This window comes from Mastomys coucha, unplaced genomic scaffold (assembly GCF_008632895.1).
Source record: "Mastomys coucha isolate ucsf_1 unplaced genomic scaffold, UCSF_Mcou_1 pScaffold1, whole genome shotgun sequence".
In the NCBI taxonomy this organism is placed as follows: domain Eukaryota; kingdom Metazoa; phylum Chordata; class Mammalia; order Rodentia; family Muridae; genus Mastomys; species Mastomys coucha.
Window position 1 is genome coordinate 86,904,060 of NW_022196891.1, and position 13,631 is coordinate 86,917,690.

Consider the following 13,631-nt stretch of genomic DNA (forward strand, 5'->3'; position numbering starts at 1 on the left):
AGCTTTTTATTTGCAGAAAAGACAGTTCCGGCCAGCAGTGATCAAATGCTAATCAGCTACAAGCCTGCTCCTTGCAGTGCTGGCCCTGGCTGGGAGGGAGGGAAGAACACAGAACACAGCCCGGGCTGTGACAATGTCAGACCAATTCCAAAGTGAGTTTGGTTTTTTATTTTTGTTTCTTGCCCTGTTTCTAAAGTTTATTTTTATCAAAGATATATATGGACGAGGCAGGCGATAATAGATGACCACTCTGTGCCCTCCCTGTGTTTAATAAGAACTTGGGTCTTTTGATTGCTGAGATTGATCTGTGATATCGAAGTGGGCTGAATCTTAGATGTCCTCCAGAGATCTGTGTGTCCAGGCTGTCTCCTCAACCTGTGGTGCCGTGGAGGTGGTTAGCCAAGACTGTCTTTGTAGCTAAGGGTGACTTTGAACTTCCAAGTGGCAGGATAACATAGGCCACCATGCCCAGTGTACGTGGTGCCGGGATTGGCTTTGTGCGTGCTGCTCTTACTGACCTGTATTTCCAGTCCCATTGGCAGGTGTCCCTTAAGACCTTCTCTCAGACGCCCTCCCCGCCATCCTTCTGAATAAGTTTATCTTGACTTCCCGTCAGAGACAAAGGACCTGAGGCTCCCATGTCACACACAGGGCAGACTTTTTTTTCAGATGTGTTTTTGAAGACCTTAGGTCATCCCGTCTGTGGGATCCAAGGTAAGCAGGTTCCTTCTCTGCGTGATGTCTGAGAGGCCTGTGGCAAGTGGATTTATTCTGTGTGCCCTCACTTCTTAGGAGGCTGTAGACCACACAGGTTACAGCTCTTCCTGTGGAAACCAGTTGTCCTGGTCACTTTGTATTGGAAGGGTTGTCTTCCAGTATATATGTATTGGCTAGAAGGGGAGAGGCCTCTCTGCAGCTTTCCTCTCTGTTGAGGAAAGGGGGTCACTGAAGGTGGCGAACTCTCTGTCATCTCTCAGTCTGAGATGTTCCTTTGTACGTTTGAGTTTTCTGTCCTCCGAATGTTCTGTGGATGGACGCAGTGATGTGTCTCTTCCTACCATCTTTATAAACAATCCACTCTTTTTTTAACAAAACAAAAAATGTTTTGCTTGCCTGTAATCCCAGCACTCAGGAAGCAGAGTTGGGTGGACCTCTGGTCTGCAAATCAAGTTCTAGGACAACCAGGGCTACACAGAGAGACCCTTTCTTGAAACATGCCCAACCTCCCCCCCCAAAAAAGTAAACAAAAAATATTTCTAAGCATTGAATCTGTCAATGCTAGGGTTGAAATCGTGTGTTGCAACACCTTTTTGAGCCTTGTTTTCAGCATTCTTTTGAGTGAGTGTCTTCCTAAGGAAGTTGTCAGTTGGATTCTGTCATGAGCTCGGGACCTGGATCCTTTTGTTTTCATTAGTATGAAGAGGAAAGCTCGGGTGGATTTTCTTCTTAAGTGTGCGTCGCTCACCCATCTCCAGATAACTGAGAATTCTACTTTAAAGACTTACACACAGAGAAGTGGCCCATCGACTACTCCGACACGGGAGTGCGGTAGAGGGAAGGGTTTGCTGATTTCCCACTTTATTCATTTCAAAGGTATCGTCATTGATGTGTTGGAGCGGCGAGTCACGTCAGAACATACCACACTAGGCCCAAACAGTTCCACGTGTAAGAGGTTTAATTGAGAGGGGGTGGGGGTAGTGGCGCGGAAAGAGGGGGGGGGGAGAGAGAGAGCGCTGGAGGAATGTTCCCATGTGTATATATATATGGGTTGTGACATAGCAGCCACAGGTAAAGGTGGGAGATGAGCCCAATGGATTCTGGGAATATGGTGGCTGTTGCCCTGGCAACAGGTCTGTGGACCCGCCCATGTATCGCCACAGGCTTTGGATGTCCAGATGCTAACCGTCATACTGCCATGTACGCTTCAGTAAAAGTGTGCTTAATTTTTAAAAAGGGGAGCCTGGGGATGCCGCTCAGTTGGTAGACTGCTTGCCTAGCATGCACAGAGCTCTGGACCTACCCTCAGTGTTGCTGCATGTGGCCATGCTTTGCATTCAAAAGGTGGAGGCAGGCACCAGACCACCCCCTCAGCTACTTTTAGGGAGTTTGAGGCCAGCCTAGTTGACATGAGAAGCTGTCTCAAGGAGAGACAAAGGCTGTTGCTTATGCTGTGAGATCCACTGATGTGTGTGGACACAAGTAAAAGACAGATTTGCTCTCCAAGTGTGAATCACACGGTCGTGTTTGAAGGCGGAGTTTGGCAAGTCGGATGGGCGTGGCTTCGCAGCCCTGACATTTGCTCTGCTCCTCATACTCCAGTGATGCTGGAGGCAGGCGAAAGCATCTCTAGGAAAGCTGTCCCTCAAGACGTTCCCCTCAGCTTCTGGGAGATGCACACACTCATGTGGCCATTGGCCGGGTCATCTCTACTGCCTGCACCTACCTCCTTCAGCCACCTCCAAGAAGGCTGTCTCTACCCGCCGGCCCGTTAGCATCTAAGCCACTGCTTAACCTGCCTTCTAAAGCGCTTCGACTTCTTGTCCTGATTTAGACGCCAACACTAAGTCAGCGAGTGTCTCCCTGTTGCTCTTCTGCTCAGATGTTAGTGCTAAATTCATCTTCTCTAAGTCCAGCCTGGCAGCTTTTGGGATCTGCCATCACGTGATTCTCCTCGCCATGCTCCGTGTCTCTCCTCCTTCCCTTTGTGTAGCTGGGTGTGAATTTCTCAGGAATCAGTGATGTGATGATGTACCTTGGAAAACAGACAACTTAATGGACTTTGTGGAAATAACGGAGCTGACTAGTGGAGAACAGAGACGGTGAATCTGCGGCCAGTTGTGAAGGAGACACGGTTGATTATCAGTTTGGGATTAACAACCTTAAACGGCATAAAAGCAACTTAAAATGTCAGCATGCAGGATGTAAGTGGGCAGGTTTGAACTCTCGGAGCAACAGGATGCTAGTCCTGGCTCTGAGCTGTTGCAACTCGCACTGAGTGTTAGGGTTCACAAGCTCTTGGGGGGCCATCAGGGTGGTGCCAGCCTGCAGGTCAGTAACAGGCTTAGCGGTCCTTCGAGGCTGGAGGCAGCTGTGGCATGAGTTCCTGTGTGCAGCAGTAAGTGCAGATCCTTGGAGGTTGAGGCAGGAAGTAATCTGTCTGCAGTTGCAGGGTGAGTCCTGGTGGCTTGCTGAAGAGAGCACCTGGTCATAAAAGAATCTGGTGCAGGGAGCTTCCCACAAGTCCCTGGCGGGACCTGAAGGCACTTCCCCTACTCCAGTGAGTAATCTCACTGGGAACCCAACACCAACATCTTCAGGTTTCTTCCCCTGAGTAGGGGCATGCATGTGTGTGTGTCTGCGCTCGTGTGCACATGTGCATGTGCTTATGTGTGTGTGTGTTTGTGCGTGTGTGTGTGCGCGTGCATGCATGCGCGCAGTCAGCTCTCTGTTGCTCCTTTGTATGTGGGGCTTGACACTGCTGGCTTTCAGGAGGCTCCATATTAGGGGAACAGAGCTAGCCCTAAAAGTAGATCTGAAGAAATTAAGATGCTACAGAGAATCTGAGCAAAGGGCAGAAGTGACTGCAGGGGAAGGAGCCTGGCGTGTGCAGATCCCAGGTCAGCATCCCACACACCGTGATGTGCCGGCTGGAGGCTGAAAGCTTGCCGTTCCAGCACCGAAGCGCCTTGGACTTGGACATGTTTTTGCTTTATTTTTCACTGCTGACTCTCAGGATTGATCTGGGCTCACTGCTGGGGAGGACGAGAGCTCTGGGAGGTTTTTGTTGTGTGAAGAGAGGAGAAAGAGTACACGTGAAGCCTTGGGCTCATGCCTGGGAAACGCCACTCGTGCACAGAAGGCCTCAGGTCAGCTGCAGCCTCTGCTCAGCTCTTTCCCTTTGTTCTTCTCTGACCCTGAGCTGTCGAACAACCTGGATCCTATCGTTCCAAAACTCGATACTTGGGGGACCTCCGAAGAGTCCATTTCGTTAAAATGGTGCCATTCGCAGGGCGGTGATGGCGCACGCCTTTAATCCCAGCACTTGGGAGGCAGAGGCAGGCGGATTTCTGAGTTCAAGGCTAGCCTGGTCTACAGAGTGAGTTCTAGGACAGCCAGGGCTACTCAGAGAAACCCTGTCTCAAAAAACCAAAAAAAAAAAACCTAAAAACAAAAAAAATGGTGGCATTCATGCCAGCTTCGTGCTGACAGGCACTCAGTGCATTTGCCTCTGAGCAAATTACTTTATCGTAGGAAGGTAGATAGAGGCCTTCCTGCAGGTAGGTAGACAGCTTCCCACAGACAGCTTGAGCTCCATCACCAGCTAGGGTCTTACGCCAGGTCAGGACTTAGACCTTTTCGATGTCGCTGTGTGTCTGGGAAGTGAGGGTGGCAGGACAAGGTTGATGTATTAGGATAGCCAGTGCAGAGTCTGGAGTTGGAGAAGCGCTGCAGAAAATGGCAGCTGTAACCGCTGGTAGAATTAGGGTGCGGCTCGAGCATTTAGTAATTATACCTTCCCACCGTCCACCACCTTACTGACCACAATGACACCAGTGACCGCAGATGTATGTATCTTAGGGCTTGACACTTCAAGTATGGAAGGCAACTCAGTCAATCCCATTTGGGGCTCAGGTTAGAGTGGAGGCCCTGCATGTTTGCTGGCACACCAGCCGGCTGGCTGGCCGTCTCCATTATGGTGCTGAAAAGTTGAGAAAGCAAGGCCCAGTCAGCTGCATCCTGGACTTCCATCGGGGTCCAAGCGTCTGGCGGCTCGTCTCTCTTCATCCATTCTCCACAGTTCCACAAAGAAGAGTTGACCACCTCTTGTTCCTAAGGACTAGCTGTTGGAGGTTAGCCCGAGATGTTCTCAGCTTGAATACGGCTCTCTTCATAGACTCCACAAGTGTTCTGTGAAGCCGGGGCGGGGGGTGGGGGTGGGGGTCCTTTGTTGAGGAGCTGCCTGGCTGCTTCCGTCTTTGGGGTGCTTAGGATAAAGCTGTAACACATGGTCAGCACTCCTTCACGGAGGTGAAAGTTTATGCTCTCCTCTTCCCTTCCACCACCCTTGCAGTCCTCTGTTCCGCCACTGAGCATCCAGCTTTTCTGTTCCCTGTGAGCTCCTGTGTCTTTGCTGCAAAGCCAAGCGAGTGTGGTGCCCAGCCGTGGCTTCACTCGGCTGACAGGCGCTTCGGCTTCTCTCGCCTTCTCCCTTGCTTGGCTGTTCTTGAACAGCTAAATTCCCACCCACCCCCTTGCTCTACGAATTCCTCCTCTGTAACTCGTCCTCTCCCCATGTGATCGCCCTCACCTTCATTGGCCCTGAGCACTGCCCTTATGGAGCCCCGTGGCTTCCTGTTGCCATCCGAGCTGTGAGGCCTGACACTTCCCTGCGAAGTTATCCAAACAATTCTTCTATTCTCAAGTCCTTCCCTGCCCACCACCTACTCACTTCCCGCCCCAAACCAAACAATACCTGCTTCTCTGAAAGCCAGGCTTCCAGAAGGGAGGGAGAAGTTGGGGCAAAATTCTGCACCCCAAACTCAGCTTATTTCCCATCACTTTAACACATGACACAGAAACAATGACAGGCCCAAACAATACAGGATGGGAGTGAAGATGGAGGGGCGCAAAGGTCCCTTCTGCTCACTGGGCCAGGCTTTTGCCCTCTGAACACTGAAGTGTGGCCCTTCTGAAAGTCTCCCGTTTCACCGGATGTGGTGGAATCTCTCATGTGTGTGCTTTGCTTTCCCCCACTGATTTGAAATGAATTGTCAATGAGAAAAAAAAAAGGTGGAAATATCTTCATTTTTTGCTACTTAAACCCAGCCAGCTCCAAAGTTCAAGCTACTGACCTCAAGTAAGAGAGTCACTCTTAATTAATTAAATAGCCCTAGCTAGACATCCCACAAGTTGGCTCTGTTTTCTGTTGACTGAGAACCCCACCTCTGTGTGTTAGGTTATGAAGGTAACTTGTCTCATCTTAGCATGTGACCCAGGAGGTCCTTAAGGGGGTAGGGAACTTAGCTGAAAGGGAGGGAGGGAGAGGGAGTGTTTACACTAGAGTATGTGAAGTTCAAGTGAGACAGGTACCATGCACCCTCTTGGTTTACTTTTGCGTGTGTGGAGGCATGTGGTGCTTGTGTGTGAAGGACACAGGTCAACTTAAGGTAATACCTCTAGAAACCCTCTGCCTGGTTTAGAAAGACAGAGCCATCACTGGGACTTGAGGCTTCCTGGTAAGGCTAGAGGGGCTAGTGAGCTCCAGGGATCCTCCTGTCTCTGTCTCTGATTCCAATCCCCCAATCAAAGCCAGGTCCTCAAGTTCTCTGAGTCACCTCTCCAGTCACGGGTCCCCCAGGTATATTTTTTAAAATGAGAAGCTTGGAGGAACTCTATGAGCAGTAGCCGATTTGGAGCAGCAGGAGAGAACGTGTGTGTCTGTTTTCCCAGACTTTTTTTTAACCCTGTGAAGGTTGTCACGGGGTTGGGCTGCCCAGCTAAGGTCACCTTGAAGCCCACCCCACAACGCTGGCTGACTTATCACGCAGACTCAGAATCTGCTTGCCAACCCAACATCAAGCCACTGTACTGTAGAGGGCTAGATGGCTTCAGCAAGGCCGCAGTGTTGGATTAAATGAAGCGGTTTCTAAGAGTGGGAGAGCAAGTGCCCCTCCATCTTCACTCACGTCCTGTATTGTTTGGGCTTGCCATTGTTTCTGTGTCGTGTGTTAAAGTGGTGGGAAATAAGCTGAGTTTGGGGTGCAGAATTTTGCCCCAACTTCTCCCTCCTGGAAGCTTCATTTCCTCCATGAGCCACAATCTTTGCTATCACCTTTTTTTTTACTTTATCCCCGTGGAGTGGCTCTCAACCTTGTTTGACCTTTACTTTCCCTCCCCTGCCCTCACCTCCGAGTGTGCCAGGCCCTATCTCTGCCATCCAGTGAACCCGCCCTGCCTCGCTTTTACTCCTCTCTGGCATTTTACTCAACCTGCTACGGAGAGAGAGATGGGTCTTCCAGTTCTTTGGAAAAGCACAGGGTCCTGCACTGCGTAAGTAGATTTTGAGAAAACGGAGGGTGACCATCAGGATGTTGCTGAGGGTCTCAACGTGGAAGCAGTGCCTTACCTTCTCAGAGTTTCTCCGGAGGAAAGGGGTGCCAGAGGACTTGAGGGCTCCTCACACCCAGCACGTAGGCCGGACGCCATGCGTGTGTTTATGGCAGTGTCTGTGCACTTTGGAAGCTGCTTGTGACCATGACGGAGGATGTGACGACGTAGGTACCCCTTCTTAGGGCTGAAAGTCCCCTTCACTGAAACTTTCCTCCTGTGTTACACAGTCACACTTCAGCCCGTGAAGAGGAAAAGATCAGAATTCGAACTTGGTTCTTTTAACTCCAAGTTCCGTCCCTTCCTTTTCTTCGCACCGAAGTACCTAAGAAAGCAAGGTGTTCAGTTATTTTCGCAGCGACGAAGTAGATAGAAGCCGTGGCATCTTCTTTTGGGAGACAAGATCTCACGTAGCCAGGACGTGTCTTAAACTCACTGTGTAGCTGTGGACGACTTCGATACTGGGATCCTCCCGTCTCTACAGATGTCATGCCGGGATCATGGACAGGTGCCTCCATGTCCACTGCATGCAGAAGTTGTGCAGGCCCACTGGCCTGACATCTCTGTGTCTTTGTTAGGTGTGAACACCTGGGACAAGAGGTCCTAGGTCAACAGCTTCGGTCCCATTCAGAGCCAGTGAAGGCTCAGCAGTGTTCCCCAGGAGCGTAGGCAAGCATGGATTTAGTATGGGGACAGCGGTAGACAAACATGCTTGTTATACGGGAAATGTTAACACAGTAAAAAGCTGTCTAGCTGGGGTCACCTCAGCTGTAACCTTTGACTTTGGCAAATTAGGAAACAGTTTAGGAATGTGTACAAAGCCGCTTTGACCTGATAAACTTGGTACACAGTTTCTCTAAGAGAGCCAGGGCGGCGGGGGTAGATAGAGAGAGAATGAAAATTCCTCAAGTGTTGGTGGTTTTAATCAGTTCAGATTTTGAAAAGGAATACGGGAAGCCTGGCTTTAACTGCCAGCTTGACACACCCCCAGAACCACGGGGAAGAGTCACAATGAAGGATTGTCTAGATCAGGTTAGCCTTAGGGTATGTCTGCGGTGGATTGCCTTCATGGGGGTGCCAGGCCTTGAACTCAGGTCCTCATGCTTATACAGCAAGCACCTTATTGAGCAGCCTGCCCAGCTCAGAAGTTTTCTGTACCTAAGTGTTCAGTGTTAAACACTTCAAAACTGAAGTCGTTGACCTTTGCCCTCTCGTTCTGTGTGTTTACACCCAGCAATGACAGAGGTGTCAGACCAGTGGACCGGCATAACTCCCTACCTGCAGAGGCCCAACCTTACCCTGCACTGGTCCAGGCAGCTGGGTAGTCTTCTTTTGCGGTCATCTGTGGTGTTAGGAATGGGATGCTCACAGATTCTTACAGCATGACATCTACCGCCCTAGAAGGTGGCAGACAGGCTTGCTTCGTCCCTGGTGTCGCTGAGAATGGTATAGAACACAGGTTGTCCCACGTTTTCCTACTGCAGTGGTATGCGTTGTGTGCGAGAAAAGGGGCAGTAGTGACAGGGCCATGGTGCATGTGTGTGCAGCGTCTCTGTTTACCCCACTGATTGACAGCGGGTTGCATCAGCGGGGATTGCACAGCCTCTAACAGCTGACACCAGTTTATACCTGTTTGCATTTTTTCTCCCTGTGATTCAGCCTCTTGCCTCCGGGGCTGGGGCCGGGACTGTGGTGTAACATTTCAGAACCTACTTGACGAGCGATCCCGGGTCGGACCTGAAACCCACCTTGCCGCAAGCTGGACTCCTCAGAATCTGTACTTGCTAATTTTGCTCCCTTCTGATAAACACATTAATGTAAGAGATGTTTCTGTCCCATAACCATTGGCTTGGCGAAAGTAGCTCGGTTGTACGGAGCAGTCCATGTGTTTCCTGCAGTACGCATTGGAATAATAACCGTAACAATGGTCATGTACAGTGATCGTGGCTGGAGAGATGGCTCAGTGGTTAAGGGCATTGACTGCTCTTCCCAAGGTCCGAGTTCAAATCGCAGCAACCATTTGGTGGCTCACAACCATCTGTACAGCTACAGTGTCCTCATATGCATGTGCAGTGATCGTGTTTACTGCTAGGAATTGACACACAAGCTTAACACAGTTAACAGTGTGAAACTGGGAGTGGGTCCAGAACCCCAAACTTCCTTAGTGTAAACGTTAAATAGATAGTGGGAGTTCATATACAAAGCTTGGCTGCATGCACTGAATGCATGCACATGTGCATGGGTAGGTGCATATTCACATGTGGGTATATGCATGTGTGTGTATACATGTGATATACATGTGTGTGGAGCCTCAGATGTGTTCCCTCAGGAGCCACCTAGCTTGTTTTTGAGACAGGGCCTTTCACTGGGACCTGGGGCTTGACAGGCTGGGCTGGCTGGCCAGTGGTCCCCAGAGGTCCTCTTGTCTCTGCCCCTCCAGGGCTGGTAGTAGAGGCATGTAACCACATCCCCTAGCTTTTTGTGCGAGTTGTGGGAATCCACTTGAGGTCTTTAGGCTTTCCTGGCAAGCACTTTGCCTACTAAGCTGTCTCCCCAGCCTCTCTTGCACAAAACCAGTAAATATATTGTACTTTAGTTTTAGGCTATAGAGAGTAGGTGTATATAAAACTAATTAGTTTTATGTTTATGCTTAGGTCTCATTCCAAAATATTTAATTCTGTACATGCAACTATTTTTTAAAAAAAAAAATTCTGGAAATCTGAAACCTGATTGAAAGGAATCCCTAGCCTGACTGACTACCCTGTGATTGTGACAAGAGTCTGTGTGGTACACACAAGTATCCCTGTGTAAGAAATGAAGGGAGGGAGGGGGCTCATAGGTAGCTTGTGTGTACAAATGACTTCCTTAAGTTGACAAGTGAGCATGCTCATGAAGTTCGGCCCTGGGCACTCAGACCCAGAGAGGGACAGACAGAGAGAGACCCAGAGAGAGACAGACAGAGAGAGACCCAGAGAGAGACAGAGACAGAGAGAGAGAGAGAGAGAGAGAGAGAGAGAGAGAGAGAGAGAGAGAGAGGCTCTTAGTTGGCAGAACAGCTTGGCCATCCATTGGAGTTTGGATAGGAAGTAACAGAGCTCTGGGCCAGGGAGGGAGTTGAGCCCAGGACAGGAAGGAAACGGGAAAGGGAGGTGTGGAAGATTGCTGAGGGAGGTCAGGGGCACTGCCTTCGCCAGGAGCCTGCCTGCCCGCTGCCTGTGCTTTTGTCCCTTCAGCGCATGCCTCCAGAGGCTGGATAGATAGATGTGCCGCCTCCAGAGGCTGGATAGATAGATGTGCCGCCTCCAGAGGCTGGATAGTTAGATGTGCCGCCTCCAGAGGCTGGATAGATAGATGTGCCGCCTTCAGGCAAGTTCCTTTGCTTTCTCAGTGTGCCTGGGCTGCTGGACCTCTCCAGTCACTATGGTGGTTGTGCCTTTGAAGTTAGGCTTGAAGTTCTGATGACAGGCTTGGATTCTCCCGCCCTTCCTCAGAGTGACAGGCTTACAGTAGACGGAAAGCCATCTAGGTAAGATGCTCGAGTTGGGAAGGGTGCTCCTGATGGAGACCCAGGGCTGTACCAGGTTCCCAGCTGTAGGGTCCTCCTCCACAGTGTCTCAGCATGTTCACTGTGAATGAGCAAGACTAGGTGGTGCACGGCATCGTGGGTTCCTGGAATGTGGGAGCTTGCTCTTGTTTTTATGTCCCAGCTTCAGATCTCTCTCTGGTGTAAGAACACCAGGTCAGAGAAAGCGCTGGGTTCTGAGCTTGTGAATGCCCGAGTCCCTGGGCAGTCACAAGCAGATGCTTGCCCAGTCTGTAAGTTGCATCCCCACAGAGGGATCTGCCTCCGTTGATCTGCTCGGTAAATAGGGTTTGCTCCTTATTGCCTGTTCAGCATTCTGATGATTCTGGGGATCCCCATTCTGGTTTCCAGCTGTCATTAGCTGGGACATTTCAGTATCCGTACTGTAGTTATTGGCACAGGCAACAGCCAGGATCCGAGTGGAAAACCTACAGATCTTCCTCCTTCTCTCAAAAAAGGATGCTGGGGTCCTGGGGCACCCAGCTTGGCAGGAAGAGAGAGATGGGTCTTTTGAGAAATGTAAGAGGATCAGGTGCCCTGCCACAGCTGTGAAACCAAGGCCATTCTGTGTCGTATGTGCTGGTGGCTGTCTGGGCAGTGTCTCCGCTATGTTTTAAATGTTATCCTCTTGTGTGTAGGGGTGGGGTGCGGGCTCAGATGACAGCTTGTTGGGAGTCAGGCTCTCTCCTGGGTGGGTCTGCGGGAGCTCAGGTCATTGAGCTCGGCAGCAAGCACCTTACCCACGGAGCGCTGGGTTTTAAAGTGAGATGAATACTGATGTCAGCTTGATCTGCCGAAATGTAGGGACTGCTGTTTGAGACAAAGACATCCTGTGTGGTCCTGATCGGCCATAAACTCACAATCCCCCTGCCTCAGCCTCTGGAGTACTGGGGTTACAAGAGCGTGTCACTGTGCCTGACTGCAATTTTGCTTTGGAAGGAAGGGCAAACAGAAAAGTTTATGTTGGAAGGAAAATGCTGGGCTCCTTTGTTTAAAAAAAAAAAAAAACCTCCATCCTTTTACTACGGAAAAATGTAGACATAGGAAAAATTCCAGAGAATGGTGTGACCCTTGACATATCATATTTTCCTGTGCTCCGACGTCTGTGGACTTATGGGCAGTATGCCTTCACTTGAGCACCCACAGAACTCCTTTGCCTCAATTTTATCTGTTTGCCTATCACCCCCACCCCCATATAAGTGAAAATAAGTAAGTAAGTAAGTAAGTAAGTAAGAAAGAAAGAAAGAAAGAAAGAAAGAAAGAAAGAAGCTAACTTCTGGAGACAGGGTTTCATCATGTACCTCAGGCTAGGCTTGAGCTTATTTGGCATCCTCCTGCCACAGCGTAGGGTGTTGGAATTACAGGTATGTACTACCGTGCCTGGCTTTACCCTGTGATTTTTGGGGGGGGGGGCGTGGGGAGGCGTTTGAGACAGGGTTTCTGCCTCTCCGGAGCCTTTTCATGTTACTTTAGCCACGGATGGAACTTCTTTCATTTTATCTGTTTCCTGCCTTCTCTCAGAGATATCGAGACAGATATTGTTAATGTTTTTGAGAGAGGGTCTCCTTGTGTATCATCACACAGGCTGGCCTCGAACTCCTGATGCTCCTGCCTTGGTGTTGTGTGCCCCCATGATGTAGTCACAGCGTATGCCAGCCAGATGGCACGGGATTGGGCATTGTCTTGTTTGCTGTAGGGTAGTTTTGGAGGGTGCTTTCGGTACCATAGAGTGTTTGTTTCTGTGATTTATCACTTTCCTTGAGATTTGAATTCCTGGGTTTGTGAGTCTGCAGTAGTCTCTTGAGAAGCCGCTGGGGACCAACCATGCTGGGGACCATGCTGGGAAGCGAGGTGGGGAGAGCACCTGGGGCTCTGTTAAGCTAGGAAGTGAAGTGCGGGGAAGATGTGACTTCCTTGGACACGGTTTTATGGTACCTGCTGGGCAGGGGACTCTGTGGCTCCTTCTTGTGGGCTTGGTCTTTTCTAAGAAGGCTGGTGTAGCCCACTTCTCACACAAGAAATTGTCAATTGTGGCCCTCCACTGTCCCTCCACTGTATCCCCCTACTACTGTGTCCCCACACCACTGTGTTCCCACACCATTGTGTCCCCACACCACAGTGTCCCCCTACCACTGTGTCCCCACACCACTGTGTCTCCCCCACTCTGTCCCCCACAGTGATCCCCTACCACTGTATCCCCACACTCTTTCCCCCTCCACTGTGTCCCTCCACTGTCTATCCCACTGTCCCCTCACAGTGTCCCCACACCACTGTATCCTCCCACTGTGTCCCCCCACCACTGTGTCCTCCCACTGTGCCCTCCCCCCAGTGTCCCCTACTATTGTGTCCCCCCCACCTCCCCCCTACTGTGTCAACAAGAAAGTCACTTTTCTCTTATTTCAAACATGGCTTGAGAAAAGTCTTGAAAGGTCATTTACATGGCTACAACTACACAGGAAAGTTGAAAACTGTTTGTGGACAAATTTTCATCTTTCCACTGAATATTTGGAAGGAGCTGGAATCCTAAAGTCCTTTGATGTCTGTCACGTGTGTTTTCTTTAGCAACCGAAGAACTTGAGTTTTAGATCTTACAAGGAGGTTTTGTTAAAAGTGACTTGTTTTGAGTCCCATGAAATTCAAACATTCATCATTCCAGCTCCTGGGGAGCCCAAGAAAACAGTGAGACACCGTCCCATTAAAGTACGCCGAGGAAAGAGTCAGGTTTCCACCAAACCAAGCCTGGCTCTATTAGATGTTCTTTAAGAGGCGATGAGAGAGGACAGCTTAAGTCCCTCTCAAAGCTCCGTCCACTTCCTACAGTGATTTCCCCTAGAACATGACAGCAGTGTGTGACAGTCAAGCTGTGTCCCCACAGGTTTGTCCACAGGCTGGGCGAGTCATTTCAGTTGCATAGCTCTGTGAGGTGTGCTTGGGAGTCTTA

The 13,631-nt window shown here is 50.1% G+C and overlaps 1 protein-coding gene across 2 annotated transcripts in view; it reads left to right on the forward strand.

Annotated features, from left to right (window-relative positions):
* Ptpn14 (protein tyrosine phosphatase non-receptor type 14) overlaps window positions 1-13,631 on the forward strand; it is a 150,962-nt gene that overhangs the window by 36,556 nt on the left and 100,775 nt on the right. Inside the window, exon 1 of one of the 2 annotated variants that reach the window (XM_031338563.1) lies at window positions 10,477-10,633. The exons of the other annotated variant lie outside the window; for it this stretch is intronic. The gene's annotated coding sequence lies outside the window, so the exon portion shown is untranslated. Of the gene's footprint in view, window positions 1-10,476; window positions 10,634-13,631 lie in introns of those variants that run through there. 2 annotated transcript variants of the gene reach the window in all.